Genomic DNA, 8,571 nt, shown 5'->3' on the forward strand with positions numbered 1-8,571 from the left:
TGGCATTAACGTGTTCCATTGGAATAACAATCACAAATTCGATTTCGAGGCCAATATGTCCTGTCTTTTCCATAACTTCCCCCCGCCTGTTTGAGAGGTCACAATAGCTCCTTCACAATGAAAACTTTTGTTTCCATGCAGCAAATATGCAGCAACCCCGTAACGCTGTAAGCTAATAGTTCAAGGCTGCAGCTATCGAATATTTTGGTATTTGGATAGCCTACTGAAAATTCTATCGAATAAGTCGGTATTTGGATGAAAAAAAATCTACCTGTGTTAGATATAAAAATCAAATATTTCCACTTTATAAATGACCGCCCAACTGGTTTTCCTTTTTAAATGTTCAACATTTTCGACTACTGGGTATTTGGATGAAAAAAAATCTACCTGTGTTACATTTAAAAATCAAATATTTCCACTTTATAATGACCGCCCAACTGGTTTTCCTTTTTAAATGTTCAACATTTTCTACTAAAAATTTAAACTGTGCATAGCAGCACACTATTTTCCTCTCTAGAAACATTAGTGAGATTGGAGACAGATCTCTCGACATAGTTTTTAGTCTATGAGATGATGTAACAAAAGCACAGGAGCCATTTTGCCAGCTAAAATAATACACTTGAGTATGCCTGGTTTGTTAAAAAGTGATCAGTTGGAACAGCAACTGCGACAGGCTGTCAGCATCAAAGTGTGCCAAGTCATTTCTGTCTACTGCCTTTGAGAAGTAATCCGACAGCTCTTGCCATTTTATTTAGAGCACTTGAGCGCTGTTAGCGCTCGCTCACACTAGTGTGTGCTAGTGCTGGAGCTGCCGCTAAACGCTAGCAACAGGCCCCATACAATACAGTGTCAGCGTAATTACCGGTAAGTTGTTTTTTTTTAACGCCCTTAATTGGCGATTGACCTTTACTTTATTGTGTTCTTGAAGTCGGAAGTCACATTTTTTTTTTAAATGGCAAATAGCCCCAAGCAGAATTTGCAAAACAAGTCAAGTCAGCTGTTGCTCCGTGACACGCTGCCGGGAACAACTTTGAAATAAAAGCGCACCTAGGCATTGATGTTCATATATTTGCTAAGGTGAGGTTTATTTTGAAGTTGGCCCTCTGACCGTGTTAGCGTCGCGCTACTGTCATGCATATCAATAAACAATTGTTGCTGTGGTTAGCTTGACTTCTTCTTGGCAGTGTACACATAAATAAGCGGGTACTCGAGGCAGAAAAAAATGCGTTCATCAAAGCTCAACCTCATTCTGAATGCACATGCACAAGTGAACACGACTTATGGTACCACCACTCAACATTGTGCAAATTGCGACGTCGAGTCGAATGCGAAAACATTCACGTGCCAATAAAAATGGCTTCCAGCATCTTTATGGTTGTAATTGGGAGAGAGGAGACCAGATTGGCAGGCCAAGTCACAACCGTGGAGCATATTTTATGTCTCATGTCAGATCAAGCTGGCAGATACGCGGCCGTCTGTCAGCTTTCACCAACTACATCATTTGCGATCATACAGACAGGGGAGACTTGTGTTACGATATGTACGATGATCCTCTTTTGCATTTCAGCGGTATGAAAACATTGGAAATGAAAATATTTCATTGGGAGCTATAAATGCGCACAAGAAACACATCCTGTATTAACAACACACAACAGTGACGTTTAAACAGAAAAACATTCACATATGAAGCACTCTTTGTCTTCCAAAAGTCAGATACGAAGCATCATGCTGTACTGTTTACACTTTTATCAGCATACATTGTGCAAACCGTCGCACGAATTGATGCACACCCAATGAAAATGGCCGCTTCTGCTGTAACATACTCCACCGTCATGGTATTTTGTTTTCTTTTCTTTTCTTTTGAAAATACCTTGCAGTGAAATCTCAAAAGCAAAACGTTCCAGATATCACCTGAGATGTCAGCAAATATCAGCTCAGTGAGCATCAAAATTAACTCAACATCAAAAGAGGAATTGAAATGTACACGGCAAAGTCAGCTACGTTGAGTCACCTCCGAGTAATCCTCCCACTGAATGAGCACCAACTTTGGGAGACGGCGAGTAACTTATTTGTACACTTGTATGATGACAACGAACAACATTTATTTCCTGAAATTCAAATGGAAATCTTAAAAGGTTATTTACTCTTGCATTAATATACAAGTTACATATGTTAAATCGTTCATTACCATTATGCGTGTAGAGTTAATAAAAGTAATAATGGTGACGGTTTGACGGTGGAACAAACCCTTATATCATCTTCTCCCATTTTATTGGTTTTCCAAATATGAACGAGTCATCCCAGAATGTGTGGTGTTGTTCCACCTTTGGGGCCGTACAACATTTGGAATCAAATACGATTGAATTTCAAACTCTTTGGCTTCAAGGAGTTGTAAGTAGAAGATGTCAGCGGTACTAATACGGTGCTTTTGATAACAAAGACATTTTGGAGTGAGCGGGCTTCCCCGTGCAACGTGCGTGTCCCGTCCATCTCACAAGGTGAAGGCTTTCAAGGGATGCATCTCGTGTAACAGCTGCCTGTGCCGGTTCAAGTGAAGGACTAGAGCGGCGAGTCCTTGAACACTTTCTCCGAGGCACGGGCGAAAGAAGGCCCGATCCAAGAATAATGGGTGGGATCGCAAGGGTTGCCGTGACGCCTTTTGTGCGAGCCGCGGCACAACAGCCGACATTACACTAATCTCTTTTGCCTTGTTCCCTCACGAGACACAAGCGCAGGTCTGTCTGCAGAGCTTCTGCGATTCAAGCCGGATATGGAAAAGGATTGATCACCGCTTCTTTGTGCCGTAATCCTGCCGTTCTACTACGGGGTCATTGTACATTATGGATACACTGTAAGAGGGCTGAATGATTTGGAAACATAATCTCATTGCAATTTTTTTCCCCCTTTATTTTGCGATTGCGATTTAATATGTGATTATTTTTTTCAACATCTTTTTCCTGTTAAAAAAAGAAACACTATGAATAAAATAATCTGTATTACAATGGATTCACGATACATAAATGCTATATTGTCAGTCTAGGCTCGTGTTACGCTAAAATAAAGACAAATGAACCATGAATTAGTTCACTTACGAAATACTTTGAGTGGCAGTCTTTTAAGTGTTGACTTTAACTTCACAAAATTCGACAAGTGTGGCGGAAACCAAAAAATCAGTAAATCATGAATCGGATTATAACAATAATGCAAACAAATCACTTCAACTGCTTTATCACTTCAACTTTCCGTCTGTATAAAATAAAGCCTACCGATCAACTGACATGATTTTTTTCTTTTCCAAATTGCAGATTTGCGATTGGAAAAATGCATTTCCACTCCATTACAATGTTGATTTGAATGTGATGAATTGTTCAGCCCTCTCCTGTAAGAACACTCACGTACACTGTTTTGCAAAGGTTAGCGTCACGGAGAAGTGAAAACATGAGTGCGTCTGTGGTACAAATAATTACACAAAAGCTTTCCAATGGTTGCCAGAGGGGGAGAAGAGTAACTTGTTTTCTTTGGATTTCATAAGCGCAAGTCTGCACAATGAGCACCGACTGACATGAGTGTTTGTTTAAAATTCACTTTCAACCACCTGCACTCTTTTCACACAACCTGACAGTTCTCAGCCTTGGTGTGTGTGTGTGTGTGTGTGTGTGTGTGTGTGTGTGTGTGTGTGTGTGTGTGTGTGTGTGTGTGTATTGTTCACGTTGTGGGGACATAAGTGTTTACAGAGCCATTGCGGCGACTCACCTCCCTTCTGGGGACAAAATTACATCCTCAGTATGTCAATATTTAGTTCCATTTTAAGGCCGAGGAAGTAGTTTAAGGTTAACACTAGCTTAGGGTAAGTGTCCGAGGAATTATTCGGAATCGTGGGTGCGTGTGGCTGTGCGTGGGTGTGCGTGTACATACGGGTATGTGAAGGCACTCCAAAATCCAACACATTTTAATTACTGCCCGGCTGCTCCGTGTTTCTCTTTGATGTGGCAATCAAGGCGAGCATCCTCACAGCGCCACCGTACAAATGCTCATCTGATTGAGAAAAAAAAACAATCACCCCCAACTAATTCCTGCACCGGATTACTGGCCAAGACCCATGTCAAAAATACACACCCACTAAAGCCTGTCCAATTAACTCTGCAGATTAATGTGTGATGTAAAATGAAAAGAAAACATCACAAAAATCAGCAGAGGCCGCACTGTTGCGTTTTGAACTCCCCATTAATTATGCGCAACTATGCTAAAGACGAAAGGAAAACGGCCATTTTTTTGCAGGGTGTGGGGGGGGAGGGGGGGAACAGTTGGGAGAATGAATGATACAGGCCAAAATGGGCCATTGAAGTTACTCGCACAATTAGATGATTCCTGTGAAGATGCACATATGTAGATGTTTCTTTTTTCATCTTTAGTCCTTTAATGTCGTCTTTTTTTGTGTTTTTCACGTACAGTAGATTCCCAAAGTGTGGTACATGCTGTACTAGTGGTACGCGGGCTCCCTCTAGTGATATGCCGAAACACTATTTAAGTACAGTTCGGTTGTTTTTAACTTTTAAGTATCCTACATTTATATTTCATCTATAAGCACTGTTTAAGCACTTTTGACCACTCAAACCTACTCCGCTACTGTATTTTAACATTGGAGATGATGGTGGTACTTGGAAAGCTAAGTATTTATTTAGGAGGTACTTGTAAAAAGTTTAATAACCACTGACGGAGAAGACCCACAACCTCATTGCTGTTATCCATTTGCACACATAGCATTAGTGCTGTTTTAACCTGCGGCATGCTACCTCTGTAAAGCACACAAGCACAGCGTAGTGACCAAACAAGCAGCCGATCATATTCCCGCACAGGAGCATCTCGACTGTACTAACTTGTCAGAAACTTCTCTTCGGAAGGGACCGTTTACAGATTCGACAACCGCATATTCCTGTCACTTTGGATCCATGCGGAAATATTGTGCCAGCAAATTGGTTAACACCGAAGACAGATGTCACAACATGTGTCGCCACATTTATTATCTGCTAGCCTTCTGCTCGAACTTTACCAAGCCTGCTGTTGTTTACTTCTCGCCATCTTGTTTACCCTGCGCTCTCTCGCACCACAAAGAACAAGAGAACCCCCTCCGGCCCCCCACCCGAAGACACGCACACACTCCAGTGTGCTGTGGCCACACTTCACCACACATGTCCTGTCACTTGGATGCTGCTTTGAATGATTGTGAAATCTCACATTCAAATCAAAAGCTTGGTGTGTACGCACACGCACACTAATCCTTTATTATAATAATAGTCAGATTGCATCATTGAAGCCAAAATATTGACGAGAATGCACAAATATTTTTCATAGTCATCACTCACACTGTGCTGGAATGTCATTTACAAATGATTTGTGCATAGCGACCGTTTAAAGTTGGCGATATGCAATGTTTTAATCTCGCGGCATGCAAAAATGTAACAGCTGTGAAATGCAACACACAAAACCTCCACGGTTTTAGCGTACAAATTATTTTGTGCATCACAGACAGAGGAGCAGGAACCAAAAGCAGTGTGTGCTTATTCAGAGAAATGTGTACAAGCAATATGATAAAATGCACTTTTCCTCCTCCTCGCAGCTACACATTTTCTTCAAAAAGCTCCAGCTAAGTGAATCAAACCTGTAGATCATCAAGGAAATGTAGTTTGTGTCACTTAGACTAAACAACTTCATACTGAGATCAGTCCCTAAAACAATAATGGTTCTAATTTCAATATGTGATGTTTCAGGGGCGAAAGTTCCTTTTGCAAATGCGATACATTGGACTTGGACAAAGTGTGGTATATGTTTAGACAGTCCTAAAAAAAATCGTAAATATATATATCTCTATTTTATATGCTGATTTCAAGAGCTGTCAGAAGTCTGAACACACACACACACACACACACACACACACACACACACACACACACACACACACACACACGACAATCTATTCGAAATGACAAACGTGACGTAAAGTCAAGATAATTTCGTCTGACCTCCATCTTTAAATCGAGCGAATTTACCGCAAATTAAACGCACGTTTGCACACACACAACAAAGAACAATATCTATAAATGCAGAACGCGAGAAGCGTCAGTGTTGTAGGAAATGTGCGTAAAGTTGATGCACTCTGCGTGCACTCTTCATGAGCCTGCGCGCTGCCATCACAACAATGTGCTGAATGGGCAGTCTAATTATACATGTGCCATTTAGACGTGTGCATTTGGTGTCCACGACTACATTACCTTATGTGGACACGTCACGGCTGTGCACGACCAAGTGTTGTCAAAGAAATAGCGGAAGTTTGTGCGCAAATTAAATTGACCGTGTTGGGTGTGTTTTGAACTGGAAAAAAAAGATGCTCTTGAGAGTCGGAGGAAATTTAGGTTTCTGCTGAATTGCTCAGAGGAAGCGTGTCGTAAAACGTACATAAGTTTTTATGTCAAACAATGGAAATGGCTCGTGCAAGGTTATTTGCAATAGATGATTCTAAATGTTTTAAACCAGCTCAAAAAAAGTAGCGGGCCTCTGAATGAGGTATTATGAAATTACATTTCCAATATTTAATTCATTACTAATCATATACAATTATAATTCATCCTAAGAAACAATATCTGCCGTTTTACAGCTCGAAAACGGACTTTAGTGGGCACTGCATTCTAAGACATTTATTTAAAAGATATTTAATGAAATTAATTTGGGGGAGGAGTCTTTCAAAGTGCAAGAAAACATTTTGATTTTTTTAAGCTTGCAGTATTTGCACTTTCCGCGAAGTTCAGCATACAGTCGCCAGATCGCCGAGTTTGCCTGTAAGTGCATCTTCTGTAAATGGGCAAGTCCTGTGATTGTTCAATTTAATTTATGACTTGCGCATTCTTAACAGGTCAATTCCCCCGACCTCTGGAAAAGTGAAGGCAGAGCGCATTCATTCCCAGGCTAAACGCGGACGCTGTCTGTCATTTTGGAAGAAAAAAAGATGATAAAAATTTTACTTTGGGGGTGAAAGACTCGCGTGTGCAGAAGACACGATGAGACACGAGTCGAGCGGCGTGCGTAGGGGCGAACGCACGTGTTTATCCTCAATGAATGACAAATTATACTGGAGCGGAAAAGTTGCGCGATAGACGCGAAGGTGTCAAAAAGCAACTTAAATGTGTATGACACGTCCAGGGTCAAGTGGGAAAAGCCGTTCTTATTGACGACGCGCGCGGCGAACAAGTTATCAGGGTGGGAGTTTCGAGCCGGTGTCCGCGTGTAATGTGTACGCTTGGCGACTCAAAGACAGCCCGTGAAAAGGAGTCAAAGTGAATTAAATGTGGACATAAACGTGTTTCGGGTGAGTTTACGGAGATTCTAGTGAACATAAACGCATCTGAGTCATCACTAATTGTCGCGTGCGCACCTAGTTTGTTATGACTCTAGCGAGTTTTTGTTTTTTTTTTCAAATAAATACGTGCCACCACGGACTGTTTATTTAAATTATTTCTTTTCAAACCACGCTTCGTTTTAATTTAAAACCGGAGTGGAAGAACAACGGACAACATGTGGAGGTAAGCAAGTAAAAGGCGTTGTTTACCTTGACGACGTAAGTCGAGGAGAACGCGGCGCGTGTGTCCTCTCCGTGTCGTAAAAAAAAAAAGACAAGCGGATGAAAGGTTCAAGGGGGGGAAAAAAGTCTTCTTTTGTTGTGTGTGCGTGTGTCAACGCGGCGCCAGCATCAGAATCAGAGAAGGTCCCGCATGCGCTCGCCGAAGTTGAGCTGTCCAAAAGTACAAGTATAGCTTTTGTTGCTCTCTTCTTTATCTCCCGCCCTCTTTTTCGAACTCTCTATCCAACTCTCTCTCTCTCTCTCCAACTCTTTCTCCCTCTCTGTCTCTCTCTCTTTCGCTCGCTCGCTCGCTCTGGTGCTGTCAATCTCTACAATCAATGCTCGCTGCCATGTCGCAGGTATTCAAAGCATTTCCCCCCACGCGAGACATCACAAAGTGAGTGGCCAGGGCATTGATCTGGAGGGAGGGAGGGAGGACTTCTTCTTCCCCTTCACACCCCACCCACTCGTACTTCTCTCCCCCCCATCATCATCATCATCCTCCATCCTCCTCCTCCTCCTCCCGAGAGCGAGCGGGTCGCTTTTAGAAGATGACTAAAATGAAGCTTGCAGCGGACAGAAGAAATGGAAGAAGGGATGCAAAGTGTGTTTTTTTTTCCGGTCTAATATTTAATGTGTGAAAATCATAAAACACGGAGTTGGAGTGTCACCCCAACTTCGTTGCGTGTGCACAATTACACGTTGACGATAAAGGTTTTTAATTCTATTCTTTACTGCAGCACAACTTGGGCAACATTACGAGACTACGCTTTTTTTTCTTGAAAATATTTCCACGATAAATGAAATGAATTTTTGTACCCGAGGCTCTTGAATGCGGCTCAACTTTTATGACAACCCCTTCAGTCGACGTGGATTTATTTATTTTACAAACGTCAGTAAATAACATATTTTTCAAATATTTTATAATTATGTTGTGTTCCATTGTCGCAACTGGAAAT

General features: G+C 41.7%; 1 protein-coding gene across 3 annotated transcripts in view; it reads right to left on the minus strand.

The window, feature by feature from the left end:
- sox6 (SRY-box transcription factor 6) overlaps positions 1-8,020 on the minus strand; it is a 150,126-nt gene extending 142,106 nt beyond the window's left edge. For all 3 annotated transcript variants that reach the window (XM_019886918.1, XM_019886920.1, XM_019886919.1), the window contains exon 1: positions 7,601-8,020. The gene's annotated coding sequence lies outside the window, so the exon portion shown is untranslated. The remainder of the gene's footprint in view (positions 1-7,600) is intronic.
- Positions 8,021-8,571: the final 551 nt, after the last annotated feature.

This window comes from Hippocampus comes, unplaced genomic scaffold, assembly GCF_001891065.2.
Source record: "Hippocampus comes isolate QL1 unplaced genomic scaffold, H_comes_QL1_v1.1 scaffold261, whole genome shotgun sequence".
Lineage (NCBI taxonomy): Eukaryota > Metazoa > Chordata > Actinopteri > Syngnathiformes > Syngnathidae > Hippocampus > Hippocampus comes.